Source organism: Carassius auratus, chromosome 4 (genome assembly GCF_003368295.1).
Source record: "Carassius auratus strain Wakin chromosome 4, ASM336829v1, whole genome shotgun sequence".
NCBI lineage: Eukaryota > Metazoa > Chordata > Actinopteri > Cypriniformes > Cyprinidae > Carassius > Carassius auratus.
Genome location: NC_039246.1, coordinates 22,529,831 through 22,542,318, shown reverse-complemented (window position 1 = coordinate 22,542,318; position 12,488 = coordinate 22,529,831). Strand labels below are relative to the sequence as shown.

General features: G+C 36.6%; 1 pseudogene; it reads left to right on the top strand.

Moving 5' to 3' along the window:
- Nucleotides 1-12,488, top strand: part of LOC113063046 (rho guanine nucleotide exchange factor 39-like) — a 37,519-nt pseudogene that overhangs the window by 17,792 nt on the left and 7,239 nt on the right.

Sequence of the window (12,488 nt, the reverse complement as noted above, 5' to 3'; positions counted from 1 at the left end):
TTATTAAGATTATTGTTTGCATGCATAGCATGTTTTCTGAGCGTGTATTAGTTCAGAGGGAAAGTCCATTTAGCAATTTTAATGTACTGGAAACTATTACATTTGCTTTGGATCCAATCAAGATGGCTTGTATGTGGGTTACTATTTCAAGAATGCTGTAACTGTTAGTATTATGATTGACAGAGGACTTTTAAAGGGATTGTTTATGCAGAAATTAAAAATCACATCATTATTTTGTCATCCTCATGTTGTTGTTGTCTATAAACAGTTTTCACACAGAAATCACAAGTAATTAAAAAAAATAAAATAAAATTGTGCGAACTATTTGTTGTTGTTTTGCTTATGATAATAGATCCAGATTATTTTATTTTATTTTATAATAAACAAAAAATAACACTGTATTAAATGGGAAATGTAAAAAATATTTTCTTTCTGTAAGCCTCAGAGTTTTGTGTCTATGTGTGCAAAGTTGCAAACAAAGTAAAAATAGAGCAAAGGGTGTTTTTTTGTTTGTTTGTTTTGTTTTTTCCTGAAGGTTTGCTGATAGTACCAGATTTTATTTATTTATTTTTTTACTATTTTATTTTATATGGCAAATTACGCATTGAAATTGATAGGAAATTTTAAAGTTGAAAATCTGAAATGGTACTTTTTCTGAGTTTTGTGTCCATGTGTGCACACTAAATAAAAAAAGACCAAAGGTTGTTTTCCTTTTTCCTTAACTTTTGCTGATAATACCAGATTTTTTTTTTTTTTTTTTTTTTTTGTTTTATAAGTAACAAATTAAAATTAGTGGGAAATTTGAAAGTATAAATATATATATATATATATATATATATATATATATATATATATATATATATATATATATATATACAGTATTTGAAACGATACGATGACTGACGTTTTATTTTTGCATACAACTCAATACTGTCAAAAACCAAAGTTACGTGACTTACATCCGACCTCAGAAAAAAGCCACATTCGTCATCCAATCCCAATGTACTGTGAACACAGAATGCATTTTGTTATTATAATTTGTTATAATTTAATTGCAGACGGTGGCGACATCTTGGTGGCTACAGAGGCAATATGCTCATACGTCTGCAGCCATTAAAGAGCAGTAATTATGCAACAGCCAACGCCGTGTTCAATAACCCATGCAGGAGCCTGACAGTGGCTGTTGTCTCTTAATTAGGAATTTGAATCCTTAATGCACGTATTTAAAGACAAATAATTAGACAGATTTTTCCTCCCTCTCCTCTCTTTGCTGACATGTGCGTGTAACTACCAGCTGACCCAACATATCTGCTTCTGCGGCGGGGGGGCCGGAGCAAGAGAATAAAAACGTGAAGCTTGTTTCATCGGCATATTACAAAGGAATTAGCGCGGCAAGGCATCCGCGCCGGTAACTAGGCCAGCGACGCTTTCTAGTGCTCCTCTTCATTAGAATATCTGAACTGTTATAAATATGGTTCAGATTACGTTATTGTCTCGTTATCTTCTCTTTGCTCTGCGCACTAATGAGTGGGACAGGGCAGCTAAACGAGCGAGTTCCGTTTACATTATTTGGAATGTGCTTTAATAATGCTCATTAGGCAGTTCCCTTTTTGTTACTGCCGCTTTAATTAGATTTCTTGCCCCCCCATGCCTCTAATAAGGGCATTCGTGGCTGATAATGCCTGTAATGTATTTGTTACTACAAGATGAGACAAGAAGAAAAAGAAGTGAGATTATTTTTCTTTTTAAGTGCCTTTTAATAGAAGGAGGCTTAATTGGGGCTTGTTTGGTTTCCTCTTTTCTTTCATTTCTAATGAGTAATACGCCACTGCTCTAGTTTTTCCCGTGTTCAGAAAGCCTGTTTAGTTAGGTTTCATTTAGGCTGTTTGTAGGCCACAGAGGTGTTTTTTTCTTCTTCTGAAGATCTGCAGATAATCAGATCAAGAATTTATTTTAACTTTTTATGTATCTAATTTAATTATTTTTTTCCTTTTTTTTTTTTTGCCAAGGCATTGTTATTATCATTATTTTCTAAATTCTACACTTTTTAAAAAGAAAAAAAAGGCAAAGCTTTGACGAGAGTTATATATAAAAATCGTATTTATCTTTTTTCTGTCTTTTTAACATTAAAATAAAGAAGTTGTTTAATTTAGAAGGGATTCTAAACAGCTGTTTTGAATTTCATATTTTTCCTATTAAATAAAATGTATATCTTTTTTGCTAAGATAACATTATTACTAGATATTTCAAAACCCCAAATCCAAAATGTCAATATTATTATTTTTTAACAATACAATAGTTTATAGGTTTTTATAGGATGGATTAAAAACTGCTGATTTAAATCTATCTTATATATTTTTTAAAGATTTTATGAGATCTAATATATATAAAATATAACATATATATGAAAATTGTATTGTATTAAATGTCTTTTTATCATGTGTGACCCTGGAGCACAAAGCAAAGCAATAGCCAACAATACATTGTACGGGAAATTATGTAAAGATCTTGTTCCATGAAGATATTTTGTTATGTATATTTTTATGTATCATAAATATGTCAAAACCTAATTTTTGATTTGTAATATGCATTGCTTAGAACTTCCTTTGGACAACTTTAAAAGCGATTTTCTCAATGGGTCTCATTCATGAAACACGAGCAGAACGAATTTTTGTGTAAATCGCGTGTAAAGTGGTTTTGGCGTAAATTTTCGGATTCATTAAAACGTTCGTATTTTCCAAATGTTAGTTGGTACGAAAGAAATCTACACCTGCTCCCAGCCACGCGTAAATAGTGCGTTTAACGTCTGAACGTTTTGCTCATTAATACGGCTGCATTTTAATTCACCTTAATCGGGTACATATTTACACAGCATTTTGAAAAAATATTATACATATTAATTACATACGGTTTTTCTTTTAACTTTCATTATGAGAGCCAGTAATAGGATCTGTAATATGCTGCCAAACTTCCTTTTTTAGGACCTGATACGCCACTATGTACGCTTGAAAATTAAATGGCATTTTCAATGAACTTCTGATAATAAAACTTCAATGTTTTTCAGTCGCTTTTGAGAAGACATGTTGAAATCCTTCGTTTGGTGTCATAATATGATGCTCATATATAGTTGTCAGTCGGATTTAATGGGCGGGATTTATGGTAATTGAGAGTGAGCGTGCACGCGCGTCCCATTTACGACTGATTGGAATTCATTAACACACACACACATTTCACTATCACATCTGACGTTTACGAAGTTTTTGTGAATCAGGAGAAGAGTTTTCGGGAAGTTCTCTTTACGCGCAAATCACTCAGATATTTACTCGTATATTTACGAATGTTTCATGAATGAGACCCACTATTTGTTTTTAATGTTTTTTTTGTTTTTTTTTAAGTATTAGTAAGTAGTTGTATCTCAGTCAAATATTGTCATATCATTACAAACAATACACCAATGGAAAGCGTATTTATGCATACAGATGATGTAGAAATCTTAATATTTAAAAAATTGACCCTTATGACTGGTTTTATGGTCCGGGGTCACATATATAGGAAAGTCTAGAGATGATGTATGATGTAAGATGGGTTCATTTCTGGTGTTATGTGCTCATATGCACAACCCACTCTGCCAGAGTTCCACTTGTAATGTCCTCATACAGGAAACAGTCTCATTTCCTCAATCAAGTGATTGCTGGGAGCGTTTCACTGCCCTGGCACCCATATGTCTGCTTTAACCGATGCGTTCGGGTCCTGACCTGATAGAAAAAGCCGGGAGAACGAAGAGCGAGACACTCGCAGACAGAAATCAATGGCAGTTGTCAATGAAGTCCAAGGTCACCGTGCCCTCCTGAACCAATAGTTTAAGGGAGCACTCATTTGGCAGAAGTACTTTTAGATGGTGATAGAGCATTTGACATCTCCTCAGCAGTGATGGACTGTGCATTATCTCTTTTCCATGGCATTTTTGGGGTTTCATGTTACTTTTAGCCAGGTAATAGTGGGTACTCTCAGCCCATATTAGCTGTGTTTGTAACATTTATTTAAAGACATATTTTACACCAAAATAAAAATTCAATCATCATTTACTCACCCTTACGTTGTTTCTTCTGTGTAACTCAGAGGAAGATAATTGTATGTCTTCTTTATTGTTTTTTTCTTTGTTCATACAGTGAAAGTCAATGGCAACCAAAACAGATTTTTACTAACATCCTTTAAAATATGTTCCTTTCAGTTCCGCAAAAAAAAAAAAAAAAAAAAAAAAAAAAAAATATATATATATATATATATATATATATATATATATATATATATATATATATATATATATTATTTATTATTTATTTATTTATGTTTTCTAAATTATTATTATTATTATTATTATTTTCAGCTCATCAATATCAAAATTTTAATATTGGGGAATCCATACTAAGTATTGAATAATGTACAGTCAGCCAGCAGCCTTTTTTTTCTTTTTCTTTTTTTTTGTTAAATATTAGATCTTTAAATCTTTAATATATTTCATAAGAACAGGGATCTAAAATGTAATCAGATGAGGGCATTTATCGCTTGCATATGGCACAATAATTATAAATAATGATTGAATAAATGAGCGTGCACATGCTGGGATTTTTCAGCTTCAGCTTTTAATACGAGAAGCTTTGCAGGATATCCCACAAGCCCTGCTGTGAATAAATACACATCCTGTACTCTAACTGACTGTTTTGCCTGAAACTGTTTATCAGATCACCTCTAAACTCCTGAGAGGGAGGGAGGGCCGAGAAGGAGGAGTCAGACGTTTCCTCTCCCTCTCTTTGGCCTTGTAGTCTCAACCCTCTTAAAATCTCTCGTCAGAAGTGGAGTTTAAAGGATGTGCTCCTCCACCCCCCTCTGTGTTTGTCACGGGTGATGGGTGACATGGGCGTCTTGGCGGCTGCCACCAGTTTACATAATTTCGACATGGCCGCAGGGAAAAAGAGACTACGGCTGCAACGATCTTCACTTCACATTCCTCCAATTAGAAAGGCCCCTGCTCCGCCGCTTTTCACAGCTCTTGGGGAGCGGGAATATTCAAGCTTAACTTTTCAGCCCGCAGGGCAGTCACCAAAGAAAGACGTCGTGGTGGAGTCGTGAGGACGTTTAAGACAGACTAAAGATGCCCCAGTTTATCTGACAACATCTGAAATGGTGGACGTGATGTGGAATTTGGTGCCAGACATGCTGAGAATGTTTTGTGAGAATGTTTTCTGAAATGTATTTCTGAAGTCGAAATCAGTCTTCCTGTGAATCATTTTTGGTAGAAAAAAGTACTGTATCAAAATGTGATATCTTGCTCTTCTCTAAAATTACTTTTCTTATTCGGTGACATCACCTAGACCACACGGGCCACTACATAATGTTAACTGGTACACAGATGTAGTCTTGCCATTATTATTATTATTATTATATTATTCTTGTTAAATACAGGGATACATGATATATACAAGTTATACTTTAACTGTACTTTTAACTGTATCATCCATGATGTAACGGCCAATATTGGATTTTTAATTTCTCCTATTTTTATTATACATTTTTTATTTTTTACATTGCCTTTGAGTTATCTAGTGGTCACTTATAGTAAAAGTAAATAATATTATATAATAATTATTTCTAGTGTTTTTTATTTTTACATATTTATTTTGACGCTATATTACTCACTTAAATCTTTTTTTTTTAAAGCTAATAATTCAATGACACTGTTAAATGTAATTTATAGCAAGTACCGAAATTAATTCAAAATGTATTAATTGTTCATTTTAACAGTGATGCTTAGATATAAATAATAGTAGCTTTTTATGTTTATATATTTATATATTTTTTTCTTTTAACAATATATAATTATAACAGCAAATTAAAACATTGGCTTATCTGTATTAGCCAGAAACGTATTTTTGTTTCCATTTAATTTTAATATCACATTATAGAAGTAAAATGTACTAACACTGTTACTTTATTCCCTTTTCCATTTTTTTGTCTGTATTTTTTATTTTGAATAAATTTGATCAAGCCTCTAGCATTAAATAAATGACTTTCATTACGCCTAATGAATGCATATGATATTTAGTTTCACGGTTTTTGCCGTAATGCATATTTGATTGCTACATTAATTGCCTGCATACACCTGTGTAATGCTAATGCACTCCCTCCAAAAACTTTTCAAGTTCCACCGCAATCAAAGTACAGAAAACTGTAGAGAATCGTATTCCCAATTGCGACGATACCACAGAGTCTAACTTTTTCTGAGAGCCTTCTCATTTGAAAGAGGCCTTTGATGTCTCTAGTCGCTGGAGTTCTGCTTAAGTGAACTGTAATCTCTGGCATTAAGACTCGCTCTATCTTTATCTCCATCCTTGAAACATGAAATGAATTACCACCAAATTTTCTCCTCTCTCAATTTGGCCCTCACCTTGCAATAGGGGTCATTTCCTTAATTGGGTCCTTGATTTGCCCAGCCGTTTATAACCTTTTTGTGTCATCAGGGGAGAATAGCACAATAATCAATATAAAAAAAAAATTCTGAACCAAGGTGAATGTAAAGTTTGACCCTGTGCACTTACACTTGTACTTTGTGTGACCCGGACAGAAGGAAGTACATCCTCATTTTTCTGTCTAGATTTACTGTGCTGCTAAAATAGCACAAAATCTGTTCCGGAGAAAGCAGAAATGCGGCACATTAGTGTAATTTTGTAGGCTGAATGGCTCTTTATTTCTTCTCAAAACGAAAAGCTTTTTTTTCTTAAACGCATCTTAATGCGAGTAAAGTCGTCTTGCGTTGACAGCACTTGTCCGACCTGCTTACCCTGACACGCCTGAGATGGGTTTTCTCTCGCGCTTAAAGGGTGTATTTATAGAAACGTTGCATTAAGCCTGTGCCGTGTTTTGTTTATTTGTTGCTTTTTTAGGTACAAGCATTTCTTGAGGGACTTGACAGAGAACACCAGTCCAGACAACCCAGAGTTTCAGCGGCTTTCAAGTAAGAGGCACCGCCGTCTCGCAATTCGACAAACACTCTCTTATCCTGTTAGCGCTCTGTGACAAAAATGTTGATGGGTTTAGCCTGTTTTTTTTTATTTTTTTTTATTATTATCTGTTTATTGTCAGGATCTGTATCAAGCTGCGGAATCACATTCACCCAAAGTCACACTTGTTATGCTTGTCAAATTTGCTTTCCACTCTAGTTTGTCACTTACAGAGCAACCTAAAAAGAGATCACTCAACGTGTTTGTGATGATGAGGTGCTTTGCAGAGATAAGCATTGCGGAGGATACCATGGCCTGTTGAAGAAGGTGCAAATGCTGAAATCGTTTCATATGGTGCCAAAACAAACCCGCGTCTTAAAGGGAAAAAAGTTTTTAAGCTGGCAGCCGAAAAAGACAGCCTCCCTTGTCTTTGTAAGGGTGACAAAGAACAACTCTGGGCCCCTGTTGTAGCACGCACACGTTGTTATTGTCACCGGGTGGCTTTGCTCGCCGAGGATGAAAGTACGGCAAAGCTTAACGTGAGTCTAAATTCTCGATGTGGATTTTGACATAATTAATAGGGACCAGATCAGAGGATATCAACCATGCGAAATATAAATAAATAAAATCTCCGGCATCAACAGAAGCCCCGATAATGACTCATTTCTATCGTCAAATAAACAGCAAATCTGACTTAAGAGCCTGTGTACACAAGGAATTATTTATGTGTATCAATTAAAATCTCATTGGTTGCTTGCTGCTTTTGCTTACAAATTAAAACAGCCCCTGATTCTAAGATGAAGGTACATATCCAGATTTGCCCCTCCATTGCTTCTTCCTCTTCTCATTAGAGCTGCTTTTTAAGCTCGCTAGCTTTTTTTTTTTTTTTTTGGAGTGGAAGAGAGAGAAATAGAAAAAGTTTCCTCGATCGGCCTAGGCATATTGTAAAGGGAATTATTTAAAAACAACCCCAGACAAATTATATTGTATCTGATTAAGCAAACTAGCAGTGAAACTCACAAGAGGCTTTGTTGTTGTTTTCCAGTTTTCTTTTTGTGTGTTGATGTCACCCCCCCCCCCCCCCAAATTTACTGCTCTTTTTATGTTTCTCATCGCACATGCTCACGTATGCAGTCGAAACGCAGCTCTTTTAATTATCATAATTGTGGCATTCGTCAGTCGTGTACATTTTGGGGTTGCTAACTTCAACATTTCCCTACAGCCAAGTGTCTCCTCGACTCGTTCGCGAAGACTGTCAAAGGTTAATTAAAAAAAGTTAACACTTGAGAACTCCTCGGACCGAGTTCTGTTTAAACATACTGAATGTCTAAAATAAAAAGACAGAGAGAAAGTGTTCGTAGAATGTGGAATGAGATGGGATTAATAATGCATCAACCGTAGCCCTGTTGAAACACAATTATAGAGAGGGTTTTCTTAAAAGGGAAGGACTGAGAGTCTTACAGAGAGGCCCAGTCATCTCTAAACAGTCACTTTGTTTGGTTTTGCTTGTAATTGTTCTAAAGATAAGCGACTCAATTATGCTGTGATTATTTTACTGTGAGGCAAACGCCCCGAGCGCTGTGTTCATTGTCTGAATTGTTAGAGTCAATAAGACCAAAGCCCGGTTTCAAATTAGTATCCATCTGCTTGTTTGTGTTTATTTTTTCTTTTTAATGAGTTGATGATGTCTACATTAGTTAATGAATTCCAGGCACGGTAATTGGTGAAATGTTTTCTCAAACATTTTAGTTGCAAACTGAAAAAGTATGATCTGAAACTCTGAAAACGAGTTCACTCTGCATTATTTAGATCACGTTTTGACGCTTTTATGTTGCACAGCTTGCTTCCAATAAACCAATGAACCACAGAAATCTGTTTTGTACAGAAACCGTGTTTATCAGGCAGACAGAAACACAAAAGTTTCAGATGAAGTATGGTAGGCCTTGTGCTTTTGTTGGCTAGCACAACATCCTATGGCAAGGTCTTCATCCAATCAGTGGTAGTTGGATGTCTTCCTCCAGGGGGTTGATGGTAAAAATCAAACATTGTGTGGAGGCCAAAAACAAACTGTTATTATCATATGCAATAATGTAGTTTGCATAATGCATAAACGCCAATGGGTGTGCACTTATTAGTGTGTCACGCTGTTGTATTACTCATTTGATGCCTGTAATAAGTTCAAAATTGCATAAATAGCTCACACTCTTGTTCATATTACTGCATTGAACTGTGTTTTTTGTTGTTGTATTTTTTTTTTTTTTTGGAACCATCAAATTATATAGTTATGGTACTGATTTAACACTCTACAAAGAAGTGCATATGTTGTTATTATTAACAATAAATCATTAGATTAATGCCATTAGTACACACAAAAAAATGCAATTGAACATGTACTCAATGTATCTCTGAAAAAATACTAGAGAATACGAGTAATGCCAAAAACACAGTACTGAAGCTTGCCAATTTTGATGTCAAAACATGGTTAGAAATCTGGTTTCAGGTGTCCTGACTAACCTGAGAGCTGCAGTGAGTGACAGACAATTAATTAGCACCAAAAGAGTGGAAAAGGAGAGTGATGCATTGTGAAGTGGAAGTTTTAGTTTTTTCGAATACCGTTTCCTCCAAGCACATAACTGTGATATCGTAATTGCTGCACCTAATCTGCAGTTAGTCAAGTGAAGTGTTTATTAACATGACAGAAAATGTAATAAACTGTATCTTTAAATGTACACAGTGTGACATGCTTTGGTCTTTCATTGTGTGCTTGGCATAAGGAGGAATTTTAGGCCCAGAATAACTAAATGGCAAATTAGCGTTAAAGCGCAATTCTGCTAAAGTGCCGATAGGAGGGAAATTTCTGCAGGTTATTTACTGACAAGGTGCAAAGGCATAACATCTAATTTCCATAATGACCATCGCAATCTACCAAGAGCAGTGCAAATTGCGTCCGCTTTAATACATGGCTTTTTTGTCGTTGATTTAATGCCGCAAATACCAATGAATTGAAGAACACAAATCTTAGTAAACCATGTTGCGCGATTCATTTAAATACTCTCCTTCCTTAAATTTCCAGACAGAAAGGTAAACTCCTACAATTGCATATTCGATTAGGTGAGTCGCAAAAATAACTTAATTGCTAATTTCCCACTGCATGTCTTAAGTAAATCTTGACAGTAGCTTTTTAATGCCAAATGAGGGTTTGTGCTGGCGTAAGCTGATAGTAAGTAAATCTGGCCTTAGTGTTGTGTTTATTTTGTTATGCTCGCAGAGTTGGTCATGAGTCTGTTCAGTTCCTTCCACTTTTTCATGCCATGTGCCCTTTCGGTGCAGAGGCAGTGGAAAGCCATCTCAGAGGTCGCCCAGCAGATCCAAGACAACGCTCGCAGCCATGAGAACCACCTGCAGCTGCGCAGAGTCCAGAAACAGCTGAAGGGCCGAAAGACCAGGATCCTGACTCCAGGTTAGAGACTGTGATCTTCCATTCTTTTTATCTCCCAGAGCTCCGTGGAGAGCCAGAGAGTTAAGCGGATGAAGGAGGTCAGGTGGAAGAGTGTGGAAAAGTAGTCTTGTTTAAAAGAGATCCAGCTGTTTGCCCATAATCAATAGAAGCGATAGCGGGCGGTTTTGTTTTCGCCAGCTACAATCGCAGTCTCCGACGAGAGAATTAACTGAATTTATTGACAAGTTCTCCCCGCTAATTGGCAATGGAAGGGAAGTGTGCCTTATGTCAGTTCTTTCCATCTTTCTTCTCTTGTGCTGCTTGTGGAGTGGAGGTCCTTTCTTCCTTCTTATTTATCCCAAGGGAGAATGCCCACGTGTGAAACAAAAGAGAAGGAGATGGAGAAGGAAGGGGAAGAGAGAGAAAAAGACAGAGAGGGCCTTGTCGTGAATGCCTTGGCCTGCCAATCTCCCCCAGGACCAATTAGCGCCTCTCCTCATCTTGTGGGCCGGCAGATAAAAAGGAAGCTGGGAGAAAGGGAGCGAGAGAGAGAGTGTGTGTGTGCACAAAGGTGGATGGGAGACTGGCGATGAATACCCAACGAGCACTGGGCTCATTTCACACAGCGCCGGATGTAGGAAGAGTGTAAAAAAAACTCCCTCTCATCCTGTTTTTCCAGGACTCTAGAATTCTACCGAGGTCTTTTCTCTTGTCCAATAAGGCTTCTTTTCTTCCACTTGCACTTTTTCTGACTTCAGAAGGCCGAACCGAACCAGGCCATCCCAGCTTATCTCACCCAACCCCTCCGTTTCCTCAGATGTGCCCTAACGAAAGTGATGCTCGACAGATGAGAGGCTTCGGAGCCCCTTAACAATATTAAGTGGCCGGCTTGGAGATAAGGGCAGTGTAATTCTCAGCCGCAAAGCTTGAATCAATGGGACATTGATACAGCAGACAGACTGTCTGTTTCCTTGGAGTCCTCAGCAGGACGTTGCTGCCACCACAGCTTTCCAAGGGCCAAGCCCAAACTCTTTGGCCTACAGAGCGTAATAGAAAGACAAAGAGAGAAAGATGAGAACGTTCCATGCCCTTTAGATGACTTATCCCCCCCATTGGTCAGTTAAGTGTAGATCTTTTATGCCAAAAATAAGCCACCAACCAGTAATATCATCAGCTAACAGGTTGAAAGTGTGCTACTCAAGGGGGCAATAAAGTTACTTTCAAATAGCATAAAAAAAATGGTGCTATAGGGTGACGCAGAAAAAAAGAATTGTTGAATAAAGTCGTTATTTTTGTTTTCTTTGTGCACAAAAAGTATTCTCGTAGCTTCGTAAAGCTACAGTTGAAACACTGATGTGACATGATCACCTAAGGATCCTTTGTGCCTATGGAGGGTCAGAGCTCTTGGAATGCATCAAAAAATCTTATTTTGGGATGAACGAAGATGAACAAAAAGTCATGAACGACATGAAGATGAGTAATTAATGACAGAATTTACATTTTTGGGTGAACTAACCCTTTAGTCCAGATGTGTTATTGTTCAGGTAACTTGTATTGCTCTGCCATAACAGTTGTTGGCCTAAAAGAGACCAATTACCATAATTACATAATTCTGACTTGGATAAAGGATTCAGATGTCAACATAAAAATTACAACTTGTATACTCTGTATGTTCAGACTTTACATCCCATAATTACAGTAATTCCGTCATGAAGTGAATGCACCATGAATATAGAAGACTGATTACTCCTACTTGCAGCAGTGAATCCAGCGTTGTGTAATTGTAAAGCTTGCATTGCCTTGCATAGTAGAATAGGTTTCAGCCGTAAAGTCACAATTGTTCATACAATCGAGTAACCTGAATCAGAACAAAACTTTAAAAAGAGGGCTCCTGGGCTTTGAATAGTATAGATGAACACCTGAATCCCCTTTTAACTGACATGAAAGGGTAACCTATCCAACAAAGCCTTCTTGAAATTAACAATGATCTGACTTGCCATTCCATCACTTTCAAACCGAGAAATGCTTTTATGTGTCTCTGGGTCTTTGGC